Source organism: Coturnix japonica, chromosome 1 (assembly GCF_054131305.1).
Source record: "Coturnix japonica strain WE chromosome 1, WE-NBRP24, whole genome shotgun sequence".
Classification (NCBI taxonomy): Eukaryota; Metazoa; Chordata; class Aves; order Galliformes; family Phasianidae; genus Coturnix; species Coturnix japonica.
Genome location: NC_140663.1, coordinates 157,588,852 through 157,612,145, shown reverse-complemented (window position 1 = coordinate 157,612,145; position 23,294 = coordinate 157,588,852). Strand labels below are relative to the sequence as shown.

At 35.3% G+C, this 23,294-nt stretch overlaps 1 protein-coding gene across 19 annotated transcripts in view; it reads left to right on the top strand.

Moving 5' to 3' along the window:
- The window catches only part of NBEA (neurobeachin), a 460,574-nt gene that overhangs the window by 336,030 nt on the left and 101,250 nt on the right, over positions 1-23,294 (top strand). The window lies entirely within an intron of this gene.

Sequence of the window (23,294 nt, the reverse complement as noted above, 5' to 3'; positions counted from 1 at the left end):
CAATAAATGCATTTGTGATATTTCACATCAGAGATTTTTTGTATTGTAAATACGTACTCAGTGCATCTGAGCTGTGATTTAGTTGCCCATCATTATGCATATTTTAGGAATTTGATTTTATATTTCTAGTTCTTACAGAAAGTAATGCTTACATGCATTAGAATAAATGTCACATCAAGAAGAAGGAAAGGAAATAATTATTTTGCTATGCTAAATGATACTATTTTTGGTATTCAGTAGAGCATTACAGTATTCTAAGCTCTAAATAAGAAACCACAAGCATGTAAATATGGAGAGCTCCACATAAGAATTTATTTAATGATCCTTAATGATCAATTTAAGTGTTAGAATAGTAAGTTTATTCGTTAAAGCATACATTAAAATCTTTAGCTGAAAAATCTGTTTTTATATTTCAGAATGTGATATCCTACACTGCATGTGCACATAGCTACATACAAAGCCCCCTTACTCTGTTGCTAAAGGTTATCCATGGCTCTTGGGGAAAAAAAAATTAATTTCAACCAAATTGTTACATACTTGTTGAAATGGTTGTGTTTTTAACATCATGTATTTTAAATGTTTAAAATGAAATTATTTTAAAACAATCCAGTTCAAATGCGGAGGATATATTTTGTTCACTCAAAATATTAGAAGCCAATAACTAATCGTTTTATGAAAATATTTTTCAGTTTGAAAGAAGTAGACAAAAAAAAAAAAAAAAAAAAAAAAAGAAAGAAAGAAAGAAAGAAAGAAAGAAAGAAAAAAAGGAATTCCCAGGTAATTGTCTCAACTGATCTAATCTCCTGAAAAACACATTTAATTTGAGAGCATGGCTTCAAAAAGGTCTTTATAATACTGATTTACTTGAGATAAAGTGTGGAATCTTAACATAATGGAATCACATGGCAGCTCTAAGGTGACTAAGTTATTTTTTTCTCCCATGTGCTCATTAATTAAAATCCAGGGAAAAATCTAGAAAGAAATCTCATCCTCAGCTTCTGGACTCTGTGCTTTGCAGGAAGGAAACTAAAAAGAAAACAAAGTGGATTTTAATTTTATATCAAAGAAACCCTTGAGGTGGAAAGCTAGAGAAAGCTGCATGGGTTTGTAGCACAGAAAATGTCGCTTGAATTTTGCTGCTCAGTAGTTTGATATACTCATTTGCTGATGCGAAATGACGAGGGCTTAGAAAGCAGGGTTTTGTTTTTTAGCTGTCTGTAGACCTAGTGGGGCCTTACAGAACCCAGTCAGCAGGTCATTAACTCTGGAGAAAACAGCTTGCATTAATATGCTCTAATCCGGTATAATTAGTCAAATTACTGCACGCCGACCGGCTTGTCATGCGTTGTCAGATTTGGCATGCATGCGGGATCGCCGGGGTCCCTCTGGAATGCCACCCTGGATCAGGGAAAACGGCTCGTTTGTAGTGCTGCTGATCTCCTGATGAGGAGAGCAAACTGAATCAGCAGCCACAGCCTTCCAGAAAAAGGCAAAGAAAAAAAACCCACAGATTTGTAATTGTTCTGTTGAGAAACAAGGAATTCGTGTCCTGGGAACTGTTTGTGGTTGATACCTCCCAATAGAAATAGAAGCAATTCTGTTGCTTCTTACAATTTCTAGGTATCTAACAACACTGAAGATCCGCTGTACTCTATAAGATTAGCATTCATAAAAAGATTTAAAATAAATAATTACAAGAGGATCAGCTACAAATTACCTACCACACTGTGACACAGATTATTAGGCTACCAGTGTGGGGTGCAGGAGTGTGTGTGTGTGCTGCAAGTGTGCGTGTGCCCCTATTTCCAGCCAGGGAGGAGGTTATTAAACTATAAAAGGGCCATATTAGCATAAATTTACAAGAGCTCTTGTTCTGGCGGCATGATAAAAACCTGTGTTACCTTTGCATTAACACTGAATTGCTTGTTGTGCTTTTGGCAATGACAGATAAGTCAGTGTAATTCCCCATTGCAACGGAAATGATGCTCCAGATTCCAAACGCATCCTGAAGATGTCACTGACAATAATCTTCAAAGAACGGCCAGCGAAAGTGGGCTGTATGTTTGCAGGATGATATACTGCAAATGACAGGAAGAATTATGTGAGTGAAGACGAATCTGTAACATATTATTAAGCAATTTCACGAGAATAACAGGGATAAAAGGATAATGGATGAGGGTGTCATTATTACCTTCATGTAGAGGGAAAGCAAAAGCAAAGGTAGAGAGACAAGATTAATTGAGGAAGGGTGAAGCATTCATTGCTCATCAGCTCTTTTGTACTCTCTGCTCCTGAAATTCCAGACAAAAAAAAAAAAAAAAAATAAAATTGCTCAGGGCTGCATTTTAATGCAGCTGGCAAGGCAGAGCAGAAAACTGACAGGGCACTTTTTAGTCACCTCCCTGCTTCCATAAACACACAATGGCTATTGCTCCTCAAGTCTTCCTATGGCCGAGCATGAGCAGTGAGCTGGTGGGATGTTCTGTTTATCACAGCTGCTGTTTTTAATTGTGCTTCCAAACGAGGCAGCTTTATCTGTCAATGAGTTGGAGGTCATTCTGCACGCACTGTTTGCAAATGTAAGCAGACTGTACATAATGGATGTCAGGAGAAGTGCTTCCTCTGAGCACAAAGGCAAACTGGAGTGTCCTGTAGCATTAGTGACAACAGAAAATGATGTCAAGGCATAAGACTTTGCACCTGCTTAATATACAAGATGAAGAAACAGGAAGTGATATAGCAATTGTGCAGACCAATCGTGGAGCTGTAACTGGAGCATCATTCCTGCTGAAGTCAAGTTTTGCTTACTCAGAGGGTGATCAGTGGGTCAATAATTTCACTTACCAGTGTCATTACCAGTCTTATTTTCTCCACTTACACCAACTAGCAGCTGATTTTGCAGCACAATTTGTTTTTGAAAATATTTCACTTGCTTTTAAAGGCTTAGTATGTGATTACATTTCTATAATTATATTACACTATGTAGATGTAAAGTGTTTTCCCTTGATAACAGTGTTTTCCATTTTTGTATTTTAATACTAAAAGGAAGGTCAGGAACCATGATAATTAAGAACATACAACTATTTCTATTCAGATAATGGTCTTCAAGCATTATCATAGCTTTGAAAGAACTAGTCAGCATTCTTGATTTTTTTCTGTGTTTAGTTCAGATAAGGAATGGTTTAGATGCTGTAATCAGAGTTGAGTTTTTAACAGATAAGAGTTATTCCAAAGTTTTGACACCAATACAAAAGGAAGGAAGCTAAGGGAAGGAAGCTGTAGGGAAAATAATGAGTGGGTTTTTTTAAAGGAAGACAGAAGAAACCCCATACTTTGGTAAGAAAAAAGTGGGAATCATTGTTGTTTCTAGCTGTGAAAAATGTTTTTAATTGCTTCAGTGATGTGTTCTTTAAATTGATCTTCTCCGGGTCTGAAACCTTGACACTGGGGAACCCTGAGTTGTTTTCTGCCACCTCATGTGTAACAGCAAGGCCAACAGAGAAGGAAGATTGCTATGGGACAGAAGTGGGTCAGCAGCTGTGGTATGTTGGGGAATGAGGGGACTCTGTTTTATGACAATAGTCTTATTGATCATGGAACAATATGGGTGAAAATAATAGCAATTTTACTCAGTATTATGCTTTAATATATTAACGTAAGAAAATATGTAGGTCTTTGAATCAAAGGATACTTTGAGGAGCCTTATAGGAGCTGTGGGGTCTGTTCAGGTTCATTACAGAGGTTTTCTAAATAATCTATGGGCACTCATGCTTACGTATCTGTCACAATAACCTTCTTAAACAATGTAACTTTAAAACTGGGTCATCTGACAGGTAGGACACATTTCTCTCCTTGATAGTTCAGATTCCTTTCTGTAGATTTTACTTGTTTGCAGTATATATTACAGTTATGTTTAACAGTCTAAAATCACTGCATTATCTACATCTGATCAGATAATCCTAGTGGATTTTGCTTTTTAAGTTCAAAGAAATTTACTATAGTAAATTCAGACTGCATAAGATATCTGACTGGAGGGGATCTTGTATCTTATTTCGTATTTTAAAGGTAAATAAAAAATTATCTTGACATACTGTGTGATTTGACCAAAGTGCTAGTCATCACTTTTGTTGTTGTTGTTGTTGTTTGTTTTTTCCCCTAACATCAACAAAGTCTTTACTCAAAGTAATTTTTGTCTCTACTTGAGGATGGGAAGGTTCTGGTCTCTCTTGCCCTAAGGGAGAAAAGTCAGTTGGTTCATCACCCTACTTTTTCCTTAGCTTAGCCTCTTCAGTTTCTGTAGTGTAGTATCTTGCAAAACTGACTGAGAAACAGAATCACAGACCACAGAGTGACTAAGGTTGGAAGGGACCTCAAGGATCATGAAACCCCAACCCCCCCACCACAGGTGGGGCTGTCAGCCTCCACATATAATACTAGACCAGGCTGTCCAATGCCCATCCAACCTGGCCTTGAACACCTCCAGGGACAGGGCATCCACAGCCTCTCTGGGCAGCCTGTGCCAACACCTCACCACTCGCATAGAAAAGAAATTCCCCCTGACATCCAACCTAAATCTTTCCTCCTTCAATTTAAAACTGTTTCCCCTTGTCCTGCTGTTATCTACCCTTGTAAAGCATTGAAACACCTAGAAAGTGAACATTCAAATCTATTCCCCTCCACCCATCAGCTCAGTGTAATGTTTGACTTTAGTGTGTCTGTTTATTAGAAAAGGGAAAAGAGATAGGGCAGAAAGAATTTTTCTTTCAGAGATTTTATTTTGTTGTGACCACTGATGCTGAAAGCAGCACATTGGAATTTTTCATGACTCCATCTTTTAATCTAAGCCTCAATGAAATGTATTTATCTTAGAAGGTAAAATGCAAATAAAAACAAGTTTGCATTTTTTTTTCTTTACTGCTTTATTTATCAGTTTGCTGAAAATTCTGTACACCTCAATTTTACAATATCAACATGTTAATGCACCTCCAGTAGCTTACAGTTAGTGGTGATTATGTGCAAACAGGAAAAATCCAGCCTGACGCTTAGAATTTCAGCTGAGTTTGCATGACTCATAGCTATAAAATAAATCTCCCAAACTGTTCATTCACAACCTGAACTAAGTAGGGCTGAAGAAACTAATGGCACAAAAATGGTTTGACAGCAAGTTTTGGAGACATATCTGAACTGATGTGCATTCATATTAAAATGATGAGTAATTCTTACTCATGAAGCTAAAGGGATATCCTTACAAGACATAGTGTTGCCTTCATTGTATGGCATTACTGCCTTTCAGAGTGTGTACAGAATGCAATGATATAGCAAAAGATCAGGATATTATTGTTATATTTTGTCCCTCTCTCTTCTCTCACCAGTTGGGGGTTGGACTCGATGATCTCTAGAGGTCCCTTCCAACCCCTACAATTCTGTGATTCTGTGTGATTCATTTTATTGTCTACACACTTGAGAAGGGTGATGTGTTCACTTTTTTCTTGCATTGTGCCTAGTTCTACTCCTCAAGCTTTTTAGTGTCAAGCAGAGATGCATCTTCAGTCAGAGTTCCTTTAGACCTAAAGGTACTGAAATCAGTGGAAAGACCTTCAGTGGGTTTTGGAAGAGGCCTAGTCTTACTAAAACCAAACAGATATTCAAGTTGGATTGAATCTTTTGCAGTTCAATGTCCATGAAAATTCTTAGACATCAGTGGGTACCAGCATACTGCCACACTCAGTTGGATATGGTCATCTATCACAGCAAGAAAAGCATACAGTTAATGAGTATAGGTTCTTGCTTACTGTGTTTGTATTCATTGTATTTTTTCTTTAAGTATTTGTTGAAACATACCATGTTTCATGTCAGTATTGTCATTTGCACATCCATGCCCTCTAGTAGGCAATAGAACTCGATTTTGTCAGAATCCAACAAATCTGGGCTGGAAGTTACCCATAAGCTTGCTTTTTTTCATTGGAAATAATGTTTTCATGTAAAATGTATATTGGACTGTTTTACTCTTCAGTTAGAATCCATTTAGTTTTTCTGTACTGATGTTGGAAAATGTTGTTTTCTTATGTTATTTTGTATAACCTTGTAAAATATTGGAATATTTTGGGAGTATTTTTCTTAGTCTCATAAATATATATCCCACCAGGACCAGTCTGAGCCTTCCCATACTCTACAGTTTTAATAATAATTTTGAACAATCGTATTTGTTGATATATTCCACTACAAAATAATAAAACGTAATTTAAGAGGTCATTTTTTTGATATAATTAGATGACATTTTCCATTGTAAAAATATTATGATGCTTTTTCATAATATTATGAATACCCCAAATTTTCCCGGTGGTTAAGAAAGGAGTTCAATTAGCAACCAACAGATTTTTGAAAACTCATCCAAGAATAATGATTTCACTTGATTTCTTTTAAACAAAACAACAGTTTGCTTCTCTTATTTTCAATGATAAATGTTTGACAATGCAATGATAAGGAGACTCATATTAATATTGGACGGTTGTGTTGGAAGTTTGGAGTGTCTACAGATAGGGTTGCTGCTTTCATTCAGCGCATTATTTCACAGATTATTAAGACAATATTCTGTTTATGTTTTGCTGTGTTTTAAACATACAATACCATTGAATCTGAAGTGGTCAAAAACAGAGAATACAAATGTGCATATCTAGTCTTCTCCAGAAGCAAACAAGTGTTTCTTCTCAGTAGTTCCTTATGTAACAGTGGCATGCTCTTCTATTGGAAGAGCAAGTAAGGTTCTTGATATTGGACATTTGGTTTCTTTGAAGCTTCTTCAATCTTCCAAATGTAGCAGCTGTTAGAAGCACTCAACATTTTTGCAAACAAGTCCAAAATCACTATTAATATTAATAGTAGTTAATGTAGCTTATGTAGATGCTGTGTCAAGACTGACAATATGAAAGTTTCTTATTTATTTTATGTGCTGTTAAAGTTCTAAATTATTTATAGTAATTTATATAAAATAGATTCTTCTGTCAGCAATACTGATATAGCTCATTCAAAGGATTTGTTGGGAGGGCATGGCTGTCAGTATAGGAAATGATCCCCTCCCTTTCAGACTTCCTCTCTGTAATTCTGCTATAGCTTCATTTTCGCTAATGATTTTTGGCAGAAAAGGAAGCCACATGACTGTGGTTATTCTGCATTGCTCTCTGCTTTGGAAGTATATCCTCATCATTGTTTTGATTTGCCTATTCTCTTTCAAAGGAAAAAAATGCCTTTTAGTTAACATTTTATATATATATATATATATATACATACATACATATATATATATATATATATATATATAAATACAAAAAAAGCTCAAAAAATAGTATTTTTGAATATTTTTGTGCTTTTTGCATGTCCAAAAATGCTCCAAGTGTTCCTACATTCCAAGAAGATATATAGATTTAAATTACTATTTTGTATTTGACAGTGGTAGCTAAAAGTGAATATAACATTATCATAAGATATGGTGATTATCATTAAATTTGGATAGAAGAAAGTTTGGTGCTGATCATGATAGGAAAAAGGTTAATATTTTAAAGTGAGGCTAAAGGTTGACAGGAGAAAAATTGAGTTAGTTTGCAAAAAAGAAATTTGTTACTTTAAGTGAAAATTGGGGTCAAGAGGCCACAGCTCTCTGCTTCTACATGAATGAAATAAATTAAATAATACTACCATAAAACAGGAGTGTATAAGCTAATGATAAAATAGCACAGAGTGGTTTTGAAAAAGATACTGTCTATGAGGAAAAGTCTGTACAGAAATGCGGTTTCAGATCACTGGGTCGGGGTTTCTTTTTATTACCAGTGCTTTCAAATAGGACAGCTTTTTCTGCATTTGGAGGCTTTTAAATTTCTACAGTGTGTTTAATTATTAGAAAGGAAGTAATGCTGGTGTTCAGAATAATTACAGTTTTAGTAGTCACACTCTGCCTACCACACTATGCTGTCCTACTCCATGACCTCGCAGTTAGGTAATGTTAGATAACATTTCTTTGTCTCCGATCAGCAGGAGCTGACTGTGTTTCCTTGGCCAGTATGTGGTAATTCCTGGTGTCTATGACTATAGTTAAGATATTGCATCAATCTCTAACTAGCCATATGAAAATATCAAACATACCAGATGATAGGAAATTTGTTCATATCATTGCCTTCTGTCACTTAGGTCTATGTTTTTTAATGGACAGAGCTCAGCAGCTAGTATACTGTCATCATATGTGTTTGTGGGTTTATTTTTTTTCCCTTTAGGTAGCTTACTTATCAAAATGCTGAAAGGTTAGTTAGTAACACTTGCTTCTGTCATCCCATCTTTCATATTTAAAAGTTGGTCTGAGAATTTTAGGTTGAATTATAAATGCCTTTTGCATCTGCATTCTTCTCAAAAGTTCAGATGTCTCTAGAGCACTCACAAAAGATGTTTTCAATTGATTGTATGTGCAGTAGTTCACTTCCATTCACATTTTTCCTCTCAGGTCTGCAGACAGTTTTTGAGCAGTAGTATGCTCCACTGTATATCCTCCTGCATGAACTTTACAGTTTGGGAGCCTCAGTATGAGTTATAGGCTTGGCTAGAAGATTGAGGTCAATGGATCTCACTGGCATTGGCAGTGGGTGCTACCTCCAGCCTCCATTTCTTTCTTTCTTTTTCAAAGTTCTTGTAGCAGTACCATATTGAATACTTAATAACTCAAAATGAAAAAAATAAAAATAAAAATAAAAATAAAAATAAAAATAAAAATAAAAATAAAAATAAAAATAAAAATAAAAATAAAAATAAAAATAAAAATAAAAATAAAAATAGTATTTGAGTTTAAAAGGTTATTTGATTTTACTTATTTGGACCTTCTCATCTTACAGATACATCAGAGTGGCTGTGGCTTTAGTCAACCTATATTTGGCAGTTGAGTCTAGATATTACCCTTCTGTCTGGGGTCATAGTTTTGTTTTAAAAGAGTTATGTATGAATTTTCTCTAAATTGCAGCAGAGGGTCATGAATTAGTGTCTAAATGTAGGCTTGACAAGATTATTATAGTCTCAATTTCATGCCAGAAACAAAGATGAATAGAGATAGCAAGCTTTTTAACAGACTTTCTGACATCTATAATGCCAGTAGAGAGGGAATGAATGGCAGGATGAAATAACAAATCCTCATTTTTATTATTTTATAGAGATTAGATGGACCTACACTCATTCATAATCTTTCCTTAAAATAGTAGTCTGAATTCTGCATGAACTAGTCATTTTCCATCCCAGTTACCTTCCAAATAATGCAAATTGTTTACTAAGATGTATGTATTGAGATATATACACTGATTGCTAAATGTACTTTGGTTTGAATTTAGCAGTAGATGGGTTATACTTAGTTAGCACAACATTTTTCTTTTAGCTGAATGTATATTTTTTAATAGTTCTGTTCATTTCTAGACATAATAATTTCTTCCAATGCTTTTTGTGGAAACTACTTTTTGTTTTATAAAGGGTAATTTTCAGCTTCTCTTCCAGAGGATTCTCTGGAGAAGAGATCTATCTACATTAGCAATTTCTGATTATTAGATTTTTGAATTGGGCATCTGCATTGACTATTTTTGAATGAAAAAGGCAGGATGTCTACCAGTAACAATCGTTCAGCATGACACCTTGGAAGATATATGCTCAAAACTTTCATTTTTGTTTATTTATTGTCTGTGTTAAATGGAAAGAACCACCTGCGTTGAGGACGTAAGCTCTAATACTTAAAAAACAAGCAGTAACAACAACGAAACTGTAATTCTTAGATATGAATATTTGTTTCCGTTTAGGCAATATGAACAACCCTTCCATTGTGACTTTGGCAAGTTTTGGCCAAACAACAATACAAGCCCAAGAGTGATGGGTGTGAGGGGACTTAATGTAATACTCAATGAATCCATCTTTGAAATGATGAAAAACAGATAGCATGAGTCAAACACGTAAGTTTAGCTCTGCTACTGGGTGCAAATATTTTTATACCTACAAATAAATAGGAAAAGAGTATGTATACATAAAAGTAAACTGAGCAGAAGCATACCAAGTACAGCAAGTAATGACTTTCCCCTCCCTCTTTCCCCCACTCCCCCAACACACACTTCTTGTGTAATTGCTGACGTTAATGGTTTTATTGGTGCTTTTTTTTTTTGTGACAGGGAAGACTGGGCATTAATGGAAACCGGAATGAAGCATTACTGAGTTTTAAAAATTATTTCCAATTTCTTGATTTTTTTTTCTTTTTCTTTTTTTTTTCTTTCTCAAAAAAGCATGTAGTTGAAACAAAAGGCATTGTTATATATATATATATATATATATGTTTTTTTTTTTCTTTTTTCCTAGATCCCATCCTGTCAGGCTGAAAGCGTGAAAGTTATTTTCTGGTGGTGTGATTAGATTGGGGCTGAACTCTCCAGCTGGCAGGCCTGTCTGCGGCTGGCGGCGGCCTGTCCCCAGTGCTTGTCATTTCCTGACGTGCCTGACAGGATGGGGACAGCAGCCCCAGACAGGTTCATTAGATGGTGTTTTCTACAGCTGGGCTAAAAATAAAATAATAATAATAATAATAAAGTAAAGGAGGCCACGCTTTGTCAAGGCCCAAGCTGTAGGGGCCCTGCTTGTTGGTTTAAAGCAAGGCCTTGTTTTGACAAATTCTGATCTGTGCGGATTTTAGATTTTCTGACACGTTTTTGTTTTCTTCCCCTTTGGCCTGCACTCCTTGCACTCTGCCTTGTTGCTGCTTCAAAATCCTAACGCTGGCTTCCCCTGAGAGCCAGCAGCGTGCTTGCTGAGGGCCTGCAGGAGAAGGAGAGCCGCCATGGTGAAGCAGCAATAAGTGTTCATTTCCATGGTGATCAGCCCGATGGCACAAAAAACAACCTTGGGACTCTCCGTAAGCCAATTACAAGAAAGGTTAAGAGTTTTATGGTGCCAGAAACATGCCATCTACATGAGAAAATAGTATCATTACCAGCGATCTATGCTGTTAAATACATTGCTGTCTGATGGTGCCAGAATTATAAGCTGTTTGTATTAGTTGAGATTTTTGGGAGCTGCCAACATTGTCAGGCTTTGATTGCCGTGTATCAAAAATGTACATGATTATAGATTGTAAAACACTTAAAACTAGTTATAAAGTGATTGGAGAGCATTAGGCATACAAACAAAATGGATTAAAATTCTGAATTTCTTCCAGATTTGTATAAGACTTATGCATTAGGTTTTAATCATAAAGACAAAAGCTTTTCATATCATCTGTGGTTGATGAATCTTTCATAAAACATTTTGAAAAGAAAAAGAAAGCTTAGCACATTATTTTTTCTTTTCCAATTAGAAAGTATCTATTGAATGGTTTAATTTTCATGCTGGTGACTGCCTTGTGACTCCAGGGTTATACCTGCTGTTTTCCATAGGGCTGTCACTTGAGTCCAGATATTTTAGGTGGCCAAAGCACATTGGTGTATCAAGCATCTGTCTAGTTACTGGGGGAAAAAAAGGATAATATGAGTATACGTTCAAAAATACTATTTTGTTTACTTTTCCCCTCTGTTCAGAACTGCAGAGAGCACTGGCCTTTTATGTTGTCTGCATTTAGCTGCTTGCAGTGTGAGCACTGCAGCTGAAAACCAAACCCTTCATTCACAGAAATCCTACCACTTACCTTTCCTTTGTATTGTTAGTTACTGCTGCTTTAGTTCATGGTCTCTATGACAACTGTTTAAATTGGGATGGGCAACTGTCATCTGGAGTATTACTGAGAGAAAAGTGTTAGTGAGCACACAGTTTCATAGATAGAGCATTTCAATATAATCCAATTTTAATTGAGCTCCAGAGACTTTGATGTGCTGCCGAAGGTTGGGAGAGAGCTATTCCAGGGAGAAATTAAAGCAGCCCAGCAAGGCTTCACTACTCCAGACTGTCACCATTTTAAATAAGCATTAGCATCAGACTTAACCTTCCCCTATGAAACATCTCACTTTTTTTTTTTTTTTCTTTTTTTTTTTCCAAGACATATAAAGCATAGTCACTTTCATCTTTTTATATACATCTTTATATTCCCTTGATTAAGTTTGAAAAGCATGTACTGGACCTAAGATTCATCTGCAGCTGCCTATTGGACCTTGCATTGCAGTTCATGGAAAGAAATAGAAGCAGAGTGAGGATTAGTTTGAAACAGTCATGGCATATGCTGGATTTTCTCTCAAAAACTTCTCCAAAAGTAACCCATCCTTCTGCTAAAAGTTGTGTGGGGATGCATTTTATCTTTCTTTCATCACAAATTCCTTTTAATGTAAATGAAGAAAAGCGCATATTTCATGCTAAACTCTTTCACTAACAAACCAATATTCTTTCTAATGTTATGCGCCCAGTGGCTTTTTCAGTTGTTGCTTTTGAGCAGTAGAACTAAAAATAGTCATATTACAATTACAGTAATAATTGTCAGTCTCATTGCTTTTGCAAAATGATGAGATTAGAAGGTGACTGCAAACTTTTGAACTGTTAAGTTCAGATCTCTAATGATTGCTTCAGTTAATTAAACTATATTATTCTTCTGAAACATTTTCTTTTACTCTCAGAAATACATGTTTATGTAGACTAAACTTCTAAAATGAAAGAGTAATTTTTTCCATTTGTTCCGACTTTCATGCCTTTCAGTGAAGAGCTTGCAAACCTGCAAGCTGCTGAACTCTCCTTCTGGATGCTCACCTTCTACTGAAAACTGGATGAGTTGGGATTCTCAGATGCAAAAAAAAAAAAAAGATGCATCTTGTAAAACTATCAATCAGGCTATTCCACAGGATGCTTCTATTCTTTAGAACAAATGTGATATGCATCAAATCTGCACTTAAGGGTAGTAGAAATAGAACCAATCGCAGTACAGGAAGTAAGCTGTCTGTACAAGTTAATAGGGTTTATTGTCTACTAAAGCAATTAGCCTCTTACCCACACTGAAAAAAAGAAAAAAAGAGTCTAGATTAGTAGAAAAATTTGAATAGTGAGCTCTTGTAATCTGTTGAAAAATGTAGAAATATAAAATCTCTTCATAAAGGTTGAGGTAAAATCCGTCTTAACTAAGCAATTGTTAAGAATAAATTTACTGAGGCTACATGAGGGAAGTCTCCTACACCGAGATTGGCACACTTTTTCTTATTAACACACTAGGTCCATAAAATCCAAATGTCTGCTGTGGAGCAGCTTACAGTGGATAAAAAGCATAGGAGCATTCACACAAAGTATCTGTACAAGCTGACAAGTGTTTCAGTAATTTCATGCTGGGAACCTGGAGTTCACCACAGGAAAGCCTCTGAGTATGCTCAAATTTATGACATGCAGGTTTGCATTCCAGTTGTCTAGAAATCCAAAGAAGAGAGAACTGTATATTAAATCTGCTATAGAGCTTCTTCCCCTTGCAATTATAAACATCAGATGACTGTGTGTGCCCCACAATCTTTCTTCTGTAGATAGAAAAGTAGACTCTTAATATTCCTCCCAGCTTTCATGAGTTTTCTTGTGTTTTTTTTTTTCATGCAGGATTAGATACCTCTAAAGAGTAGCACTTATCTACCAACTTAACTTCTACATTGTCTGAAGTATATAAGCTGAGCGCTAGCTATGTGAAGGTACATACAGACTAGACAAAGTACACATATAGCAAATATTTTATAAATTGCTATTTACTGAAAAATATCACTTTTAAAGTTACTGGATACAGTTTACATATAATACATGTTAGTTTCTGAAGTTCTTATATTTGGTGCTGATTTATTTTTCAGTGCTTAATTACTGTATTTGGTAGAATGATTACTCTGTTAAGAGTATAGACTGCCTCTGCACTTTTTCTTTAATATTAAAGCAAAATAAGTTTAATGGAATAAAAACTAATGAAATGGTACTTTAGTTATAGCGGGCAGCTTACAAGCACTTCAGACTACTTAGAAGAATCATTGCTACGCTGTCTTTGCAAAGACTTAGTAACAAGAGATAATATTCCAAATAGAATAAGAAACAGTATATTAGAATTTTGGTTGCTATAGGGGCTGTGGATCAGATTTTTTTTTCCAGAGCCTTCTCCCTGCTTTCTCCAGCAGTGCAAAAGAAACTTGTCTCAAGTCCATCTTAAATGTGTAAATGAGGAATCAGTTGGAATGGCAATATATTAGGAAGACGAAGATTCTTTTCTATATACTCAGTGTAGTTCATTGATAGCATATAGTTCTTTTGGCCATTAAAAACTGACACAATGTAGAGCAGCTGTGTAGACATCAAGCAAGCTGACTTCCAGCAATCCAGTAGCTGACAGGAGGGGGAATGTTAGATTTGGAAGGAAAACTTTAAAAAACTCCATAGTTGAAAAAATTTTGGCCTACTAATTAGTTTTTTTAGTTTTTAGCTCTTTGGAGTTCTGCAGTGAATCAAACAGAACAAACTGCTACAATCCAAGATGATTTATCTTCTGTATGACATACAGATCACACCTATAGAAACGATGTAAATTATCTTTCTTGTGGGTTTTTTTTGTTTGTTTGTTTTTGTTTTTGTTTGTTTGTTGGTTGGTTTGTTTTGTTTTGTTTCCACTTTCTGAGTCCTACAACAGTTTATCCTCTTGGATAATACATAGTAAATTAGCATCCGCTGGTTGATTTTTTATATGAGACGTGTTGATGGGACAATCCCTGCAGGAACGTGGCAGGACTCAGGGAGCTTCTCTCTATATTGCTTGATCAGATATATGTATGCAGGATCCTGATGGGAGCTGTTGCTTTTCTTTGGAGCAGATTGCAACTGCAGTAGTTGATGCAATCTGTATAAGCTTGCATTATACAGATTGCATCCTACCCTCCTACCTGTATAAGCTTGACCTGGACTAACCGTGAGGTTTTCATTTCCAGCCCTGCAGTGAGCAGGCAACATTGGGAAAGATGTGATTTGGATTCAGATACCTTTAAGATGGAAAGGAATTGAATCTGAGAACCCATCTCAACTTCTCACTTTAAGCAACATAGGACTTGCTTTCACTCTGATGTTTCAGTGTAGTTGTTCAGCTTCTGCTGAAAGTGACAAATTCTGTCAAATCTACTGATATTTCAATTAAATAAATCTGCATTTATATTTCAAGTGACTATTCAGTGAATACATGTCTAACTCCAATACAAGTTACAGGTGTTTTATTAACAGTGCCTTCTCCCTGGATCCATAAACAGCACAAGAGCTTTCTTTCTGTTGCTTTACTTTTGCTAAGGAGGTTCAAAATGGAACACTTGACAGAAACACAAACTCTCTATTTATAATTTTGGGAAAAAAAGTTCTATGTTTTGTTCAGATAATATCTACTTTATATCATATTTTTGAGTGTAAAATGTGGGATCACCACCAGCCTTCTTGGATTAGTCTCAAAGTACTTTATATAGTCTCAGAATGGAAGCAGCAGTTCTGTTAAGATTTCTCACTAGAGTTGTGTATAATTTCCCTTTGTTGCCAAAGTCAACACAGTGTCATCTTAAACCTTTTGAGGTGAGAGGCACAATCTGCCTCAATCCCACTACTAATGAGAACTAATTGTGCTTCTCTACTTTGTATTTTGTTCCTATAGATTTTTTTCTGCAAGCTTGGTCTTTTGACTTGGCCTGTACTTCAATACGTCTTTCTGCACCATGAGAATATATGTGTCTTCTGCTTCTCCACACACAGTTGGCCCAACCAACACTATCAGCTTTGTTTCTGCTTTAAGAATTCTTTGACCCACTGAAACGTATATTAAAAACAGTACAACAGTAATTGTTGGAACTTAGCTGGATAATATAGCCCATAAAGGCCTTCTTAGGAGAAGGTGGTAATGTCTAATTCTGCTGTATCTTACTAATGATATTCTTCGGAAAAATGTCAATCAATGCCAGCATTCCAGGATTTGCCTCCATTGATAGTCTGCATGTAATAAAGAAAGGAAACCATGAAAAAGCACACAGATGTGTAATGCCTGTAGCATGAATGACAATAATTGCCATTTCAGAATGCTGAGTTCATAAATGTAACATCTTCTCATGTTAGTAGCCATTATCCTTACACTTAAAACAGTGCATTTGTTTTTCATAGAAGCAGAGCAGTTAGAAATAATGTATTTGGAATACTCAAGACATGCTCTTTGCATTGTTTTGATCAGAATATTAACATTTAACAACAGCGTTTCCTACCCCTACCTAGGGGTAGGGTTGTTTGTTTTTTTTTTTATGCCAGTAACCTTATTGCCAGTGGCTCTCAGGAAAACGTTTCCTGAGATTTCTCTGGAAAAACATCCTAGTGCTTTCCTAGAACACAAAATAATAACGTGCAAAATAATCTTACCAGTGAAAAGAGAAAAATGGCCTGAAATTGGGCCAACTTGAAATAATTTTTCAGATGATTGAAAATGAATGTGGGAATAGGAACATCAGTTACTGTCAGCTGAGTTTTGATGGGTACGAAGGCAGTATGCTGACCATAGAAATTAAATTTATAAAAGGTTGGGGAGAGCAGAACTTTACGTTTCAAGAAATGGGGCCTCCAGAATGCTTATAAAAACATTGGAAGTAGAAGTATAATCTGAGAAAATTTGGCAAGGAAGTAAGGCCCAAAACCACAAAAATAATATCTACATTTTTTAGATCCCCGAAGAGGAGAAGAAAAATGAAGCAGCATTGCCAATATTTATTTAAAAAAAAAAAAAAAAAAAAAAAAAAAAGTCTGAAAAAGATTTTAAAACTGATGTGGACTGAGAAATTATAATGGTACATACTACTCAGCTCATCCTGCAGAGCATAGTATCACAGGAACTATTTGGAGGAAAGCTTTTAAGGCTTCCAAATGAAAAAGCATTTTCCATAAAAATATTTCGTAAGTAGTGGGGAGGCGAGCTTCATGTAAAGAGAAATGGAGAAAGTATTACTAGAGCAAGGTATGCAAAATTAAAATTAAATTGTGGCACATTGCTGAGATTTTAGAAGTGTGACTATGGGAACTGAAGTATAGAGGATGATCTTGTGGTGACTAAAAAGTTATATTTGTCAAATGTATTGGAATTTTATACTACTTGCTCAGTATGATATTTCAGAAGCTCTATTAATCTGATTCCATGCCATTAATGTCTCTCATTTCAATCTGTGTTTAGAATACAAAGAGTAGTCATGCAGTCTGCCATGAATTTGCAGCAAGCTCTGTATTGTATAGTTCAGGAAAAGACTTGCTCTGTAGGCACAGGAGCCTTTTTTTTTTTCAACTCACGAATATCTAAATTACATGTTTTCCTTGAAGGAAATGATGATGATAGCAAACATTTCAAAGAGGGAAATCAAATCTCTAAAAGTAGAGGAGAGAATGATTTTAAGTAATTGTATTCCTTTGTTTGTAACTTCTAAAAGCACACATTGATGCCAAAATGCTTTATAAATACCTCATGTGTAACTGAGTCATATGCATAAGCATGTTTTTGTAGGTGGCTTTGGATAGATTTCTGATGAAATATCTATTCAGTGTGATTTGTTTTGGTGAATTACCGCATGTTTCATTGGCACATATCTGCTTATGTAAAACACTGATCTAAACAATGTGACAGATGAATTCCATTAAGTTTGTGATTATCAAGCTATTAAATGGTCAATGCAAAGTTAACTACTGCTTTATACCTGAAGAATGGTATTGCTTGTTTTTTCAAATGTTACTGCAAAAGACAGCCCAACTCTTCTAAGTACTGCCTACTGAAAGGACAAGAGCTAATAGGCACAATTTAAAACCCAGGAAATTTCACCTGAACACAACGGAAAACAGTCTTCTGGTCAAACATCAGAACAAGTTACTCAGAGAGATTTCATAGTCCCTATCAGTACAGATACTAAAAATCCCACTAGACAGTGTTCTGATTAACTTCAGCGGACAGGTAGGTTGGAGTAAATAAAGTATTTCTTCCAACCTAAATGATATGTGGTTCTTTGATATGGGTTTCTTGATAACACAGTAAGATGTTTATCTATGACAGTTTCATTATATATGCATAATGAAATAGGCAGTGGACTCTATACAATTTTTTTTTTCAGTCTTGGTATCAATATAAGATGCAAATTTTTATCTTTACAGAAATCAAGAGAAAGCCAAATTGTGGTTGCTCCTACACTTTTGTACAGAAATGCATGGATAGGAGGGCTATGAAAGTTCATCATGTCCTCTTCTTTCATTTTTCTCTGAACTTTTTCCAATAATTTCCTTTTCTTTCATTCTGGAAATCCCATGCAGAGAAATTAGGCATATTCCTTTCTTTCTTCTTCAAAACAATCTCACCAATTTGCCCCCTCATTCTTCATCCACATTTTCTTTCCCTTACTCTGTTTTTCTATTTTCCTTTGTTCTTTTTGATAACATAGGTGTGGATAAAACTGTGTAATTGCAATGAATGGAGATTTCTTCATCTTGTCTTTTGTTAAAGACATAGTTGGGACACATGAAATAAACAGAATCATAGTTGGTGTTGGCAGGTAGTCTCTCTTCCAAAACTTGTAGAAAACGTATGAAGAATGAAATGCTATCAAAAACTCTATTCAAATTATACGTCCAGCATATATGTCAAACCTATAGTAAATTGAAGAAACTCAGCCTTTCAAGCTTCATTAAGAAATAAACAGACAAACAAGGTACAGCATGTAGTCAATACATAAATGAATTAGTTATAGCTGTAATCATCAGTGTTGAGAAAGACATGCTGAGTTTGATGAAAATTGCATCCCTAAACACACAACATATTTTAAATACTGGAAAATAGAACTGAATAAATTATTAAGGTTATTGGACTTTTCCGGGATCAAATTTGAACATATAATGCAACGCTTTTAAGCATATTTAACCAGATCTTTGAATCAAATAAAAATATTAAGTGTTGCATTGGACTGGGCTACCAGGATGCAACAGCTTCCCACTAAACCTCAATCAGTCAAGATTTACATCTGTCCAAATCGAGAGCAAATATTTGTTGAAATCTGAAAGATTAAAGTTCAAGTAGTAGGACTGGTAAAATTATAAGGAGGAAAAAGGTTAAATTCTTGAAAGTTTTTTGTGCCTTGAGAAGAAAAAGAAAGCAAAATAAGAACCACAAAGAGAATAACCAGTGTTGCCAGGTAACGGAGCTGTCTAGCTGATAGATCTCATTTTGATGTCTAAACTAAGGACACACCAGAGCTCTTTTCTTCAACACTGAAATAGCAGTGTCCAAGTTATAGACAGTAGGAGCTTCACTTAAGAACTGAATAAAACTGTCTTTATCAAATGAAAAGGTATCTTCAGGAGCAAAATTACAGCTTTCTTGGAACTTCTACACATTGATAATTGAAATGCACTTTCAGGAAATATGTATTTTATTCAGAAAATTGGAAAGATTGACTCGGAGGATCTTTCTCAGACCTTGGAGAAAATAATTTGTAGGTACTTTGGAATTTTTCCATGGAAATGCTGCAAAAAAAAACCCCACCAGTTCTACTATACATAATTTCAAGACCTCTCTGCTTTTGTTGTATTGACATTATTATAGTACAGAAGGTCAAGAATGACAAAGAAAAATAAAATAAAATTCAAAACATATATATGATTCTGAATAGAGGCATTTTGTACTAGATGTAAACAAAATTTGGCAAATATTAGAAGTATCGATTACCACATCCATTGAGGAACTGCATTATAATTAGAAGACCCTGAACAAGAGATCTGTTTCCAAATCTGGTTCCTTGATCACCAAGGTTCACTGCTTGGAGCTGTTCAATTGATAAATGATCAGTTCCCACTGAATACAGTGGACTAAATTCAAATACAGAAGCACTGATGAATCATCCAAAAGGGTTATTTTTAAAAAGGAAACACTGAGAAATAAACAACAATTCTTTATGAATGGATTGGGAAATGACCGCTCTGGCTATAAAGTCAGCAACTTGGAATACATGGAACTTGTACAGGTTGCTTTCCTTGATTTCTTAATAATGCTTGATTATGCAATTATTTCAATTGCAAAGACAGTAATAATAATAAAAAGAAAAAAAAAACAGAACTGTAGTTCTGTACTGCTGCAATGAGATGCCAAAAATGGTGTGAAGCTGTAAAAATAATATGAATAATATGAAAGTGTTTTCCTGTGGGATGCTAGCAAAATGGAAACTAGAATTTCAAAATTCCAGCTGTTAGTTCACAATTAATTTGTTATCAGATAGCTGGAGTACACTTTACGATCCAAGATGAACTGACTCATACTTGAAAAAAAGAAGAGATCTTGATTACATCAGAAATTAAATTAAAATAATGCAGCCTTTATATTTGGGCTAAGTAGGAAAACACTTCTGTAATAGAATCACAGAATCATAGAATGGCTTGGGTTGAAAGGATCAAGTTCTTAGTAGTGCTGTTTCTCTTCAATAGAGTTTTCCATCTGTACATCTCAAGCTTCTTTACTAATCTGAACTAGTTAGGTGTCACTAGTAGATTTCTCATTATATGACCCTGAGGTATAGAGATCTTTCATTCTATTGTTAGGGTCACAGCTTCATCTTACTGCAATGCATTCGAGCAAATATTTATTCTTAGTCTATTATCTAACCAGGGGATTTATTGCTGTCCTTGAAACATACTCATATTTCTGCATAAATGCTTTTACAAGGGGGAATAAGTTTTAAACCAAATAATTATGTCTTATATTAGAAATGATAAGAGTGCTTGATTCTAATATGGATGAGAGTGGTTGTTGTTTAATTTTATTAAGAATTTTGTGCTTAATCACAGCGCTTCAAGCATTAATACATGCTAGGAGAAAAAAGTCTTCATAGCTGCTGTTAGGAGACAAACTTGTAAAACTATCGATATAAAGAACATTGACTTAAAGTGTAAACATCAAAGTACAGGATGAAGCACATGGTAATTTTGGCTTCAGAGAGATAGGTAACATAATTTCAATGTTTTTTTTTTCGATTAATCAAGTGTATATTTCCATATCTTTCTCATTAATGTAATATATAGTACATGCTGTTTATGAGAAATATAAACCAACCAAATCCTCATTTGTATGATATGGAAAAGCAAAATGATAAAAATATATTCTAAGTAATAATGAAATGAAAAATGCAATTACATTTTTAAGATTTAAATTCAGAAGAGTGAAATCATCTTTGTTCGTATAATAACTACAAAGAATCTTGCAGACAGTGTCAATAATTTTGACTGTCAAGTATAAATACCTAATAATGGAAGGTTTAATGCATCATGTGGATCAGTGTAAGATGAATGCTATGGAAGATAACAAAATAGGTAGTATATCTTGAACAGGAAAACAATACACCAGAAATACTAAAATAATTGAGATTATTTGATATCAGCATGATAATCTGATATCTCTAGGACTAATAGACAGTTAAGAAGAGTGTAATTGAGAACAGTAACTGAATTATAGCCTCCTTCCCTTCCTCTGATTTCCTATGCTTTTTACTGCTTTAAGCTCATCTGGAGTGCTATCTTAAGCCATTTATTTCATGGCAGCTGGTGAATATACATCTATGAAGTTATGATTGCTTTACACAAGTAGAAAAGGAGGAAGAAAAGATAGTGTATGGTTGGCATATAATGTGCTGATAGTGTTGATCTGTAAGCTCTGTTTCATTTAGAGACACTGTAAATATACTACTGTAAATGGTTTAAAATGTAAATACACATAATACAGTCAGAATTAGATGTTTTTCCTTGGAAAAAAAGTACAACTAGAAACATTTGTGAAACAAAAAATGAATTCCTGAAGCATGATGACCTGTCAAGGAACTAATTCTCTGGCAAATCCTTTGGCTGCTGTAGGTCTGCTTACAGTTATGTACATTTCAGACTCCTCCCTGAGACTGTTCTCATTTTTCAGTCTTTTTTAAACTTGTTTTCTTCTCAGTACCTTAAGAAAGTGATATGGCATAAGATATGTATCAGCCACAGAAGACATGTGAAGAAGGATGATTCTAGAAACTTTATGCTCAATCGCCTCAATTTCACATAAAGTATACCAACAGTATTCTACATCTGATCTCAGCTAGAGACTGTAGGAAAATTTGCTTTATTTAGCTTATCAAAGAGAAAGGTAAGCAGTAACTGGATCACAGCCTGTAATTACTCACACAAGGAAAAGATATCTGATACTAGAGGACACTTTAATCTCATAGACAAAGGTATTGTGAGATCCTGTGGGTAGAAGCTGAAGCCAACAGAATTCAAAGTGAAAATGAGGTGCATCATTTTAACATGAAGCTTAATTTAACACAAGAAGAATTTAGCATACGATGTAGTAATACCACAGCTGTCTCATGACTGCATAGAGGGAGCCTCTTGAGCGTAGCTCAGTACCACCAAAGAAATCAAGCTCCTTCCTTTCAAGGCTGTGTTAGTCTAGAGAGCTGAGGTGAATAAAAATGTACCTCTAGCCACAGTGTTGCTTCAAGACTTACCTGTGTCTTCTCTCTACACAGAAAGTATGGAGCTGTTCTATCTAGTTTCCATCAAGGGCAGAACTAACAATTTTCAGTGTACTGATGCAAATTTATTTTGTTGCCATTGTTGACATCGTCTCTGAAATGGTTTCATTGTGGTTATGAGAAAAAGCTAAGAAGGACAAAGTTTGAACAGATATCCGTGAAGATTTTTAACACAATGTGTTTAAAACTAAATTAGCTTTTTTACTTATGAAAATGTTAATATCTTGTGTCTGTGTCTGTGAAAAACTGGATAATCCGATTTCCAGTACCTCAAGCAAGGAAGATCATTGAAGACAGCAATGTATGGTCTCCCTAGGATTTCCCTGTTCAGGAGGTGGGGGTGGTCATGGTTACAGAAGGCTAGGCTGCAGCTGATGTAGAAGCACTGCAAGCTGGCGCAGCAACAGTGTCTATACACCTAATGGAGAACAGAGGAAGAAAATCCAGTTAATGCCTTTCCATTTAGTGAAGATGTTCACTGAATTTCAGCACAAACTCTCTTACCTGTGATACTCTTAGCTGCAGCACAGGGGAAGGCACAGTCTGAAGGACTCTGTAAATGAAACGGGTGCTGTGAGGGGACGGTTCTGCTCCCAAACTGATAAAGGTGAAGGCTGTCCAATCATCAGCAAAGGGCTAAAGGGAGTCTTCCTGTTGATGTAAAGAACTGGGAAAATGTTTTGCACCAAATGATACTGTTCGAAAGATGAGTTAATAAAGCTGATACCTAATTAATTTGTGTAATTTGTGTCTGTTTTCCAGAAGAGTGAAGGA